The following is a 13,449-nucleotide window of genomic DNA, read 5'->3' as shown; positions in this document are numbered from 1 at the left end:
TTTATAGTACTCTCAGGTGCTTCAAATCTAACAGGTCTAAACTCCAATCAACATCTTTCTCCTTGCATGAGCAAAGGTGACTCTCTGTCAATTTCTGTATTTCACACAGTCACCCAGAATCTTTCCAATATATTTGCTTCCCACACATAATTCACAGACAAATCCTATGGACTCCATCTGCCTAATGCCTCACCATGCTGGCTTCTCTACCTTTTTATTGCCACGGTGACTGTCTTTGTTCAGACTCTTCTTATCTCTTTCTAGAGACTACCATGATGTCTTCCTGACTAGTTTACCATCTCCAGCCTCTCTCATTTTAATCTATTTTACACTTGGTGTGCAGAATAAGCTCCTTAATGCAGAGCCAAGCTCAGTCACTGGCTAATAAACTTTTTCCCAGTGACCTACCTAATGACATATAAACCTCTCCTCTGACATTTCAGGCCCTTTGCAGTCCAGCCCCAAAGTAGCTCTACATTGTTTACTTTGATCTCATAGATTCATTCATTCGTTGATTTATTAATTTATTCAATGGATATTGGAGTACCTACGACATGCCAAGCACAGCTTTAGGAAATAATTGTAGAAGCACCTTGTGTATTGGCTCAGTGATATGCTTCAAATTTTATTTTTCAGTGGTGGAATCGCTGTTAAAATATAATCTTATGTGGTTGAAATGGGACCCCGGTAATCCCATTCACCTCCCTTTCCTACCCTAAGTCTCTAAGGCATCATCACACAGAGTCATGAGTCTACTTGAAGTAATTTGAGAATCACTGCTCTAGGGTGAAGGCAGTGCTCCCTCAATACAAAGTAGTCTTCTGAGTTCTGCATCTTTGCTTGTGCTGTTTCTCTGCCTGGAACAGACCCTCCCGCTTCCCCATGACTGTTTCCACCTGTCAGAGAGTCAGTGAAATTGCTGCATCCTTCCTGATCTCCCTCTAAACTTCAGCTTCTACTCTTCCAAACCCGGTTGCATTTTGCTTGACCTCCCCTTAGAAGACAAGTCATGGTCTTCCTCATGTATATGTGCTTTTGGGCCAACCATGCCTAGCTTCAGGCCTTCATTTCCTGAAAAACCCAGCTCAGGGCCTGGCTTCTCATAGGGCCGCCACAAATAATATAATTAGGCAGATTGATGTCTACTTAGTTCTTTAGTCCCACCTTCTGCCTGTAATAGTTGTTTGTTTTTTTACCCCTCAATTTGGTTCTTATAGTAGAGCCAGTGCTTGGCAAACTTGAATATGCGTCTAAATCATGCGGGGATCTAATTAAAATGCAGATTCTGGTTCGGCAGATCTGGCAAAGGCCAGAGAGACTGCATTTCTAACATGTTCCCAGGTGATGTTGTCAGAGCTGATCCTTGAAATACTTTGAGTAGCAAGGTAGTAGGTGATGCTTCCCAGGTTTGGAAGTTTCTGGCAACCCCTGCCTCTCTGCCAGGTGATTCTCCTACAGTTAGAGTTTGCTTCTATATTACATTATTTTGAAAGTACTTTAGGCCTCACCATGCTTCCCAAAGCTGAATGGAAGGTGCCATTATTCCCTTGTATTTTCCTTTTATTTTGTTGATAAAGTATTATCATGGCCAGTTCTCCCCATTTTATTTTTTCCTGGCCAGTTCTTTTGCTCTCTTCTGTTTCCTCTCATCTTCCCGTTATTTTCAGATTGTGCCTGTTCTCCTTTCTCAGTCTGCTACAATTTTTTTCTTTCCCTTGCTCTCTCTGGTTCTTGAAATTCTCTTTGGATGCCTTGGCTGACTCCCTGCCCCAACTGTTTTCCTACTGCTTCCAAATTTTTTTTCTGTGAAAGGAGCACTGAAACAGGGTGCGGGAGACTCCAGCTCTCGTTCTGCCTTTACTGCTCGTATGAGACGTTGGGCAAAGCTGTTTCTTTTCTGGACTCCTCACTTGTGGATGGAAGGTGTGGGTTACACAGCTTCCTGGGCTTCAGCACCAGATGCCATGGGGGATCCTCACATGGGGCAGAAGGAGCAGGTTGGGGGAGGAAACAAGGATATTCTGATGATGCTGGTGTTGGTGCGTACTCCCATCTAGTGTTTCTGTTCCAGATAAACAATTTGAACTTGTGTTGTTCTCTCCCTACTCAGAGAGACTCATATTTCTTAAGAAAATAACTATTCCTTGGCATTCGCTAATCCAGTTGTTTTCAACCATGGATTCACACCACAATCATGTCAGGAGTCTTTGAAAAAAAAATAGTGGCATTCCTAGCCCATCTCATGGGAATGATTTACTTTATCAGTATTTTTTAAAATCTCCCCAAATGATTCCAATCTGCAGCCTGGGTGGAGAACTACAGGATCTGATCTGTGAAGGCAGTGTGGAGTGGTGCTCAAGAACATAACATTGTGCTGAATCAAACCCTGGCTTTGTTCCTCACCAGCTTTGAGAGCTGAGGATATTACTTAACATCTTAGGGCCTTGATTTCTTTATCTGTGAAGTGGGTTGACTTGGTTGTTATGAGGAATATGTGAAAGCCAGAGGGGTAGTACTGTGTGCCTTGTGGTCATTTATCATGACAGTTATTCTATTACATTTTATATCCGTTGAATTACTAAAGGGTCATCTTGCCTTGGCAGTTAACACTCTTACCCCCTGTTCACCTTTAAGATTTTCAGCACAGTATAATCACTTTGAAAGGAAATTTATGAACATATTTTTCAGAGGTCAGTGGGAAAAATACAGAAGGCATATATATTAATAAAACCCAATCACTCTCTTATTTTTGATCCATCTGGTGCCACATCAACTCTATGATCTCATAAATACCAGAGATGAATTAAAATACATATAAACTGTTACAAAAAGATGACCAGGCTTTTATATCTACTTCATGAAAAATGACTTAGCTCTTTCATAAAGACAGTTCTATCATCAACAAGTAGAAAGGATTGAAATTCATGAGTCTAAGGGAGCATTTTATTTTGGAAATAAATATGAATGTGCTAAGCATTTACATTTCTCAGTTTATAATGGGAAATGAATTTAAAATAAAAAAAGCATACACAGAGAGATCCTTTCCTATGCAGGCTAAAGCTAGTCAACTTTTTCTTCTCCTTTTGGCTGAGATTCTGGAATAGCTATTATGCTGTTATGCTATCAGCAAATCAAAGATTAGATAAATGAACATAACCAATATTAACCGAGAACCCACATCCCCCCTTTTTCTGGACACATCTGATAATAAATAAAAGAGGTGTTCAATAATTCCAGTGGGCCTGGCGTAGCGAACCAATCATGAATATCAGGGGTTGTTACGCTGATGGACTTAGCGACGGAAGGAGCTGTGGATGTACTATTTCTCATCTTTTTCGCTTGGAATAAAATGTTCTATTTCTGCATTATTTACTTTTTGATCAGGAAGAGTATTTTTCAGTTAAGTCTTCACTAATGTTTATTTTCCATATTGTTATTGTACTTTTAAAAATAACACAATTAAGATACTATGAAATTTTAGAAAGAACTTTTGAGCTACACTAAGGAAAGGCCTGCTGTGAGAGATGATTAGCTAATTCTTTAAAATCTTTGCTTTAATATACTCATGTTAAAATTGTGTAAAATTCTATAGAGAGCTGTGATTTTTGATATGTATTAGTTAAAGTGGTTGGTCTGATGGTTAGCCTATTACGTATGATATTCAGAGTCTAGAGGCCTGGACTCTTGGTCAGCTTATACTGTTCATGAACCAGAGTTCAGATTTTAATTCATCTCAGGCTTAATAGATTGCTATTTCTGTGAAATATTAGTTAGGGATATGGAAATGATTACTGTTCAGTCAAAGTAAGTCATTGTGTCTTAAGGGTTAAAAGGGATTTTTTTGCAATATCCTCTTAGATAAATTAGAAAACTGAGACCCATAGAATCTAGGATATTTAAAATCTGAGACTAGGAAAGTTAAACAGTAAAAATAAGGGTAGAAAACTTCTGATATTAACACTAGAATTTAAACTTCACATAGAAATTGGGTGGACTCTGTGATGTCCTTCGATTTGATAATATAGAGGTGGGAAAACTTTCCCTCACAGACTTGGGGCGAGGTATTACCTTATATGTCATGAAAATTATGATGCTGAGAATAAGAATAGCATAAAATGCTATTGTTTGTGTACAAATAAACATACCTGTATATAAGCACAGGCATTTTGATTTTATATATATGAAATATTTTTACTTCGATCAGTTGGTCATTGTACATGGTCTTAAATAATGTCTGGAGATGCTAATGATTAAATGCATCTCATTTCCTGCATGTGTTGCACTATTGAAGATGGGAAATTGTATAGCCTAGTGGTTGAGTTCAGGCTCAGGTGTCTTTGTGGATGCAAATTCCAGCTCCTCCATGCATTGGCTGTGTGACTTTGACCAAGTTAATCAACCTCTCTGTGCTTTAGTTTCCCAAGTCTAAGAGACAGTGAGAGAAACTTTAATGGGATTGTTGTCAGGTTAAATGAGATAATACACATAACATACTTAGCAAAGTTCTTGGCTGCAAAACTACATAAAGTCCTACAGTACTCATAAAGGTAGCCATTATTATAATTAATAATTAATATCAAATAATAATTAATATCAAATACCTCATAGATACACTGATTTCTTTGCCAAGAGAATTTTTGAGCCTTCTGTTTGAAACTTTCTTCTTATTTTTAAACTACATATATCTTTGTTTACTTGTTTACATTTCCTTGTTAACTTTAGGAGAACAATGAAATGGAAGGGAGAATAGAGGTGGAATTGTAAGCACTATAAGAACTCTTGAATACATGTAACCACATGAAGCGCAGGCAAGTTTTTAATAGCAAAATATATAACCTGGGCTTTGAATTTTTGGAAAGACCAAGTGATTCAAAGCGTAGCTTCTGCATAAATGTGCTTTGTGAACTCTGTACGCATGTGTAAACCTGGAATGTTTGGAAGTGACCCAAATCAGAGTGCGATCCAGGTATAGGAGCCAGCTTATTTAACCAGGGTCTGTGTAACCAGGGCGGACTCATTCAAGGACAGTCTCAGGCACCTGAGTCATAGTTGAATAGTCACCTGGATCCTCCTGGGTTCGCAGGCATTTATTTTAACACCTGAATTGGATTCTCTGTGTTGGAGTTTAGACAACAAAATAATTAGCAAGAAAAAGACCTAATTGGTGAACTACATATAGGATTATGAAAGAGTTTAAGTCCATATATACCTAATTACTACATGTATGGTTCTTAGTGGTCAGTCTCACTTGCACAGTGATGTAAGTGTCAAAACTCAGTATAGAAGGTAAAATCTTAGTCTTGTTCCTCTTTTGCATAGCCTTCTCCTTGTGTCCCCTACATGTGGCCACCAGGCTGGTCCTAAGACCTCTCTCATACAGTGATTCTGTATTTGTGAAAGAATCCCTGGAGAGCTTGCAAAAAAATGCAGATTCCTGGAATTCATCCTTGAAGTCTCTGACTCAGCAGTCTGAGGTAGGATCCAGGAATCCAAAAATTTTTTTATTGAAGTATAGTTGATTTACAATGTTGTATTAGTTTCAAGTGTACAGCAAAGTGATTCAGTTATATATATATATATATATATATATATATACTTGTATATATATTCTTTTTCAGATTCTTTTACAAGATATTGAGTATTATTCCCTGTGTTATACAGTTGATCCTTGTTGTTTACCTATTTTATACAATATATAGTAGTGTATATATGTTAATCCCAAACTCCAGGAATCTAAATCTTTTACCTAAAGATTTTATAAGAATCACAGTTGATTCACAGACCACACTTGGAAATAGTACTAGTTTTGTAGAGTAGCACTAGTTTAAACCTGGGTTGCGTATCAGAATTACTGTGGTTCTGGGTAAAGTCCAGTGAAATATGCACAGCTCTGTCCCTCCACGCTGCATTAACCACTGCTCTGAGCCATCCACGTGGAGTCTGTCATGTGTGAATTCTAGAGAACCAGACTGTGTTCTCTCACTGACTACCCACTGGCCTTTACCCACAGGTTTTCGTCCACTGTGATTCTCCATGATAATGTGGACCACTGGCCACCTGCCTCAGTATCCCTGTGAGCTCACTTGTAATATTCAATTTCCAGGGCCCAAATCTCACCCTACAAAATCTAAAAGGAAATTGCGGGAGGTAAGGTCTTGAAGCCAGAATTTCCCCCTGGTTCCTCAGATGATGATTATGCCTTGATGGAGTTCTCTAGCCACTGATCTATGGAACTTCAGACAACCCCAGTAGTTCTGGTAGCCACCTCGACTGCAGTGGTCATGTGGCTGGTACAGAGACCACCATGACTACTGAATATCAGCAGTGTCTCTCCCCTCCCACATCTCCAGGCCTCTCCCTTTCTACCTCCAGGGAACAGCCACTTCTCCTGTCCTGTGGTTTTCTGGTGGGAAACACAGGCTCCTTGCTCTCTGGTCTCTTCTTGTCTTCCCGTTTCCACAGCTGCCAAGTAGAGGCCCAAATGACTGTGCCAAATGTGTAGATGTGATGGCACGCATTCAAACTGCTGCTGTCCTGGCAGAGGGACCCCTGTAAGCCCTTTCAAATCCTTGAAGTCTTTCTTGCCTCCCTGTATATAGCTTACATAAGCAAGGTTTAAATTTGTCGAGAATTTCACAGGTTCTCAGATCTATTGTCTTCCTCTTATACTGCATTAGAAAAGAAGCAGTATTATGTACTCTTGGCTGGCATGGGGAAAAGGCAACCTGGTCTTTAGAATTATTTGATTCCTTGAGATCATGTTTCTGAGTTATCAAGAATTATAGCAAGAAAAATTGTTTATTATGTATGGGTAACAGTTTTGAGTCTTCAGGGTGTGACTTCAATAGACCCATTTAAAAATGCAAATTATAGGATGTTTTCGTGTTGCTATATAGAAGAATGAACAAAAGTGGCATCAAAAATGATTAGGTGTAATATTATGAACAACTCTATCATTGATTACCTTAAAAGCCAGCAATAGTGTTCTCTTGTTAAATAACCCATTTTTTTAACATCTTTATTGGAGTATAATTGCTTTACAATCGTGTGTTAGTTTCTGCTTTATAACAAAATGAATCATTTATATATATACATATGTTCCTATATCTCTCCCCTCTTGCGTCTCCCTCCCTCCCACCCTCCCTATCCCACCCCTCTAGGTGGTCACAAACCACCTAGAGTCTGTCATACAGAGTGAAGTAAGTCAGAAAGAGAAAAACAAATACCGTATGCTAACACATATATACGGAATCTAAAAAAAAAAAAAAAAAAAGGTCATGAAGAACCTAGGGGTAAGACAGGAATAAAGACACAGACCTACTAGAGAATGGACTTGAGGTTATGGGGAGGGGGAAGGGTAAGCTGTGACAAAATAACCCATTTTTAATCTGTAAAACCTCAGAGAGGGATTGAGGGTAAGGTGGCATAAGAGTCGATGGTTTAACATCCCCTCATTGCAAGGTCAGGTCATGATGGAACCCTACGTCCAGCCTGACTCAGCCCTCTTAGATGTCAACTTCTTTCCTCAACGATAAGGAAGGCTCACTGATAGCTGAAGGGAGCAAGGGTTTCTGAAGGTGAGTGATTGGCAAAAAGGTATACCTGCCTGGAAAATGATATCACCAATCAAATTAGATGGGAAAGGGAATTATGCATATAGGAGATAGCAATGTCAGACGTTATGGATCTCCTCCAGAGGTAATTACTGGTCCCATGGCAGTTTATTTTCTAACATTAGGGGAAAAAAATTAAAAGGCAACATCTGAACTGTTCCATCCGGCTAATAATGGTGGTTGTTGGAGAGTTCCTCCACAGGATGGATTCTTAATAGTCTCTAGGGCCTGTGCTTAGTTGGGAAGGCGGTACCACTCCTGAGGCCTCTCAGACTACCCCGCTTCTTTGTTTTTGTCAAGCCTTATTATGATACTAAGAGCATGATATCAGCACTGGTTGAAGCCACTGTAAGCAGCCCAGCATGAAGAAAGGCACAGAGCAGAATCTCTGTGAGTCTCCCCACCCCCATGGCTGCTGTTTCTTAACCTCCTTTAGCAACAGGACGAGGCACGTGCCTCACCAGCTGGTGCCAGATTAGATGGCTTTGAACAGACGTGGCAGCTGCCTGCAAACACTTGAAGGGATGAGATGTGGACAAAGTAGATTTATTTTTCTGAAGTTCCAGCAGGCACGACCAGACTCAGTGGGCAGGATTGTAGGGAGGCAGATTTCAACTCAATATGGGAAAGAACTTTCTAATGATTCAAACTGTCCAGCAATGGCCTTGACGTTTCATGCTCGCTCCAGGTGACAGTATGTAACGGATGAGAGGACCAGCCACCAGAAACAACATAGAAGGAATTCTGGCCCTGCGTGGAAGCTTGAATGGGTTGATCACTACAGTCAGTGCCCTTCTTCACACTGTTGATACAATAATTTGACTGTAGGCAAAGGAGGGGAACGTATAAGAAAAAAAGGTAGAAGAGATGTTTCTAGACTTCTTAAAAGGTGAAAGAATAGTTACTTCATCTTTTTCCCCCAGACTTTTTAAGCACATTACATTTATTGAGAACCTACTATGTGCTAGAACATTATCTCATTTAAGAGTCAAAAGGCACAAATCCCTGTGTCCCCTTCTTAGCCAGAATTCTGCAATTGTTTTCCTGCCCCTCACATAAGGGTCAAGCCCTGTGGTCATCATCAGTGACTTCCCACAGGCTGCCCTGAGTACCCGTCATACCTGAGCTCAACTCCTTTATAGTCTTTTCATGTTCCCGTATCACTTTTTCTGTGTTTCTCTCATGGTGCTTGCAATATTAGATTATAATGACCGGTTTGTATTGATTGTATTGATTTTTTTCTCACTAGGCTGTAAGCTCTTTGAGAGCAGACCCCTAGACTTACTCATCAAGTTAATGACTAGTTGAGTCTCTGAAAATAGTAAATTCTAATGTTTGTTGACTGAGTATTTGATTACGCCTCTCATTTCATCCCTCTCCCAAAAGAAATACCTAGGATGACTTTTATCCTCAAGTTAAGGACCTAAAAGGAAAAATACCAGAATACTTTTACTTCTCCTGACCCTGCCTTTCCAATCCTAACCACATCCTAATTACCTATCCCATTCATTCTATTTCAGGGGAAGGGCAGAAAGTACTAAAGAGAATGAGGCAGGAAAAAAAAATTAGAGAAGGGAAAAATCACCTCTTGTGTAACTCCTTCTTCAACTTGACTAGATGTATTGCCTTCAGCAGCACTAGTGGTAAGATGAGGAGAAAATCCTGCTTCTGCTGTTAACTAGCTATGTGACCCAGAACTAGTCCTGTGATCACCTTTCTGTTTCTTCTCAGTAAAATGAAGAGTTTGTCCAGGCAATTTTCAGAGGCTCATTCTGGTCTGATATACTGTAATTCATAATCTCTTTTCCCTTCCAAGTTTTCGTGAAGTTCTTTTCCTCTATGCAGCATTCTCCTGGATAACCAAGAAACCAGAATGATGTTGATGAGAAACAATTTTGAGACATGACATTGGAATAAAACTGTGTTTGTGATCTGACACATCCAGATTGAGTTCCTGCCATATGGCCTTGGGCAAACTATAAACATCTCCAAACTGAAGATTCATCTCCTGTAAAATGGGCATGCTATTCTCCATCTCATAGGATTGCAAGGACTCAGTGAGATAATGGATATCAAGTGCTTATCCTGTACCAGAAACATAATGAGCACTTGAAAAATGATAACTGCTCTTATTTGGAAATTGTCTCCCCTCTCTCTTTCCTCTTCTATCCAACCCTTGAAAGATACCCACACACAAGTCCTAAAGAAGTTGTCTTGGCATGGGTTTTTTCGTGTTCCTCTACATCATTTCTCTTCCATCTAGAATTAGTAGAGGACAGTCAAGGTCCCTTCCCACTGAGGCATCCTGCTCCTACATGTATAATGGCCAAATGAATAACCCATTTCACAGTGATTGGGAATATATTTATTTTAACATTTGCATAGAAGACATGAATGTTGCTGAGGAGACACTGGAAGTAAATATGGGGTCAGCTATCTTAATATCATATATAATATCACATCCAGATCGAGATTCTTTTATTTGAAAAAGCTTTGACTGAGCAACAGTGACACAGCAGCTCCTGAGCCTGACAATAAAGAGACACCTTATAAAAATTTATGAAGTTCAGGCTGTAAAAAACAAACTGCACATACCGAGTAGTAGCATTTCTTATTAAAATAATTTTATCTTTAAGTTCGTTGCCTCCACATCGTATATAATAGAAGCTCATGCCATGGCTAGAGACCTCAACAGCCTGTAAACTTTTATATGGGCTTTTGAAAAGGGATGATAGTTTTACGAGATATGATTTTCTCATCTCACCAAATTAGATTATTTGAGATAGCATCCCTGGATGTAAAATTTCCATCCTGAGTAAATCTGTACCTCAGAGACTGTGCAGCCTGCTAGCAGAGTGAACATGGAGCGTAATAAATCTGCCCTGAGCCCATTTCTCTCCACACAGCTCCATAATTCATTCTTTGCTTGGTACCCATGATCACTTTTTCATGGCTAATCAGTCTGTATCCAGGCTGGCTCCTCTCAAGTGCAATAATATCTCCTCCTTGGTCCAGATCTTACCTCTTGGCATGCTGTACCACTTATGGGTTTCTTTCTAGAGCTGTGTGCCTTCATGGACCCTGGATCCAAGATGTTCTTAATCACACAGCAAGCAATTACTCTGGTTATAGGGTGGCCTATCTGTTGCAGTATACTTTAAAAGAGATGTTCTGTTTAAAATGGATTAAAATAGATAACAGCATCTCTGGAGGACACCTGTAGGCCTGAGTATTTCACTTATTCTTTCCTGAGTCTTTTCTGAGGGAATAGAGGTGAGGTGACCTGCCACTAAAGCCACAGATTTCTTCATTCCAGTCCCTTCTACTTCACCCATGAGGAGTGCCTCTCCATTGCTCCCATGGTGTTTATCTCTTTCCTCCTCTTCAACATTGTGTTGGTTCAATGGCACCACGACCAACTGCTGCCGCAAAAACCAAGCGTGGCTGTAGGTGACTTTTAAGGAGCTTGGGGGGAGAAAAAGAGTGTAGGAAAATTTCATCCAAGGTGGAGTTGAGGCAGTCAGACTGAACTGGGAGTTAAACACATCATTTCCAGTCCTGTTTCCACCCTTAATTATTTCTGTGATATTGGCTAAGGAGTTTATTTTTACTAGCCCTCACTTTTGTCGTGGAAGACCAGCAGGTAGCAATGGTACCTTTTAGGAGAGAAAATTCTATAAATTATGAATTATACAGACATGGAAAATTGTCCTCTCTTCCTCCCTACAGTTTAACAGCTTAGTGTCATGAGACTATGTTAATGGAACCTGGAACTTTGGAAGGAGAGGTATCAAGAGGATTGTGCCACCCTGCAGGGTGTAGGCCAGGGGCCACTCAGAAATAACTTTGTGTAGAAGGCTGGGTTAACAGCTGTAGCCTGGTCAAAGGGCAGACATCTAGAGCAGCAGCTCGATGGAGAATACAAGAAGGGAATGGCTTGGTGGAACAGGAATCTGACAGAATCAACAGCATCCAGTTTGTTGGTTTCGGGGGAAGGGTTATCTTCATGTCCTTCAATGATTTTAAAGACTGTTAGTCAAGGAGCTCCTTAAACTTTTTTTCAGAATGCTTTCATCTAAATTTATTCATTCACCTTCTCTTCGACTCCTGAATTTGCTAAGAGCCTCTATTTCTTTTTTTTTTCAGTTACAAACATACATATTTTTTCCAGATTACTTTCCATTATAGGTTATTATAAGATACTGAACATTGTTCCCTGCAGTTATATAATAAATCCTTGTTGCTTATCTATCTCTTGCCTAGTTTTATAGAGGAAGAAACTGAAGCCCTGAGAAAAGTGCCAAGTGGCCCAGCCCAGTCAGTAGTGGCAGAGCAGGACGGGGGTCTCATGAGGACAGTGGGCTCCCAGCTGCTCTATGCTGGGCCATGGACATCACTTGGAAATTCGTTAGAGATGCAGAATCTGAGGCCCCACGTCAGATCTACTGAACCTGAACCTCCATTTTTTTTTTTTTTTTGCGGTACATGGGCCTCTCACTGTTGTGGCCTCTCCCGTTGCGGAGCACAGGCTCCGGACGCGCAGGCTCAGCGGCCATGGCTCACGGGCCCAGCCGCTCCGCGGCATGTGGGATCTTCCCGGACCGGGGCACGAACCCGTGTCCCCTGCATCGGCAGGCGGACTCTCAACCACTGCGCCACCAGGGAAGCCCTGAACCTCCATTTTAAACCTCTGGGTGTTTCATTTGCACATTAAAGTCTGAGTAGGGCAGTGATGAAGTGTAGTCTCCCGCCTGCACTAAAAGTTCGTCTCTGCTCCATGCTTCTGACCCAGGCTCAGGCCCCCTGGGTTCATGGAGAGGCCAATCTGTAAAGGGGAAAAACATGCTGGAGGTGGATTTTATGTGTGAAATAAAAGTTTTTTGCTCCCACAATCATTTTGAGGGGTTATTTAGACAAATATAAATAGATAAGCAGGATATGAAATACTTATTTCAGTTAAAGGCTTTCTAAGTTGGCTCCTGGGCAAACTTCCTTCTAATATCACCACCTTATATCAGCAAAGTCCCATCTAAAAATATGTAAATATAACAGGACAAGCAGACAACATATCTGCTTAGACATCTGAGTGATTAGAATGATTTTCATTAAATCTTGTACTTCTGTTTCTGAAATGACTTCAGGATACTAAAGTTATTAGACCCCCTAAATTCCAAATTCTGAAAATAGCCATTCTAGATGTTTTACAAGAATATGGCTTTAAAATGTAAACATCAGATTAACCGATTAACACCAAATTTGGGACATAAACATGCTCTAATTACTATTTTGATAGTCGGCAAGTCATTAACTCCTCCAGGAAGATGATTTTCCACAGTCAAATAGAAGTATGTATTTAGTTCCTACCATGTTCAAGTATGTCACTGGAGAGAATATTGTCTAAGAAATGAATCTTTGAACTGTTCTCTTTGTCTTTCATCATCCTGCAAAAGAACCAGTTGACTTTGTAAAAGTCCTGCCAGCCACACGACATGACAACTCTTGGTAGTGCCAAGATAGTTGAATGGGACAGATAAGAGTGACTCATTTGTTCTAAGATATCCAGGACCACCTTAAACATGCTTTGAATTCTAGGGCACCTGATATCAAGTTGTAAATGTGGAATAATGGATAATTTAGGCCTTGCATTGCTCAGGAGGTCTCTAGGATCCCCCAACTAGGTAAACTCTTGCCAGTTCCCTAGTGTGACCATCTGAAAAGGGTCATTTGTACACATGTTGCTTTGTACATGCAAGCCCAGAAAATGGAACAAGGGCTGTAAATCTTTACAAATATGATGTGAAAAATATGATGCGTGTGATCTATACAGTTCTTTTAT

This window comes from Hyperoodon ampullatus (assembly GCF_949752795.1).
Source record: "Hyperoodon ampullatus genome assembly, chromosome: 8".
Taxonomy (NCBI): Eukaryota; Metazoa; Chordata; class Mammalia; order Artiodactyla; family Ziphiidae; genus Hyperoodon; species Hyperoodon ampullatus.
This window is presented reverse-complemented; position numbering follows the sequence as displayed.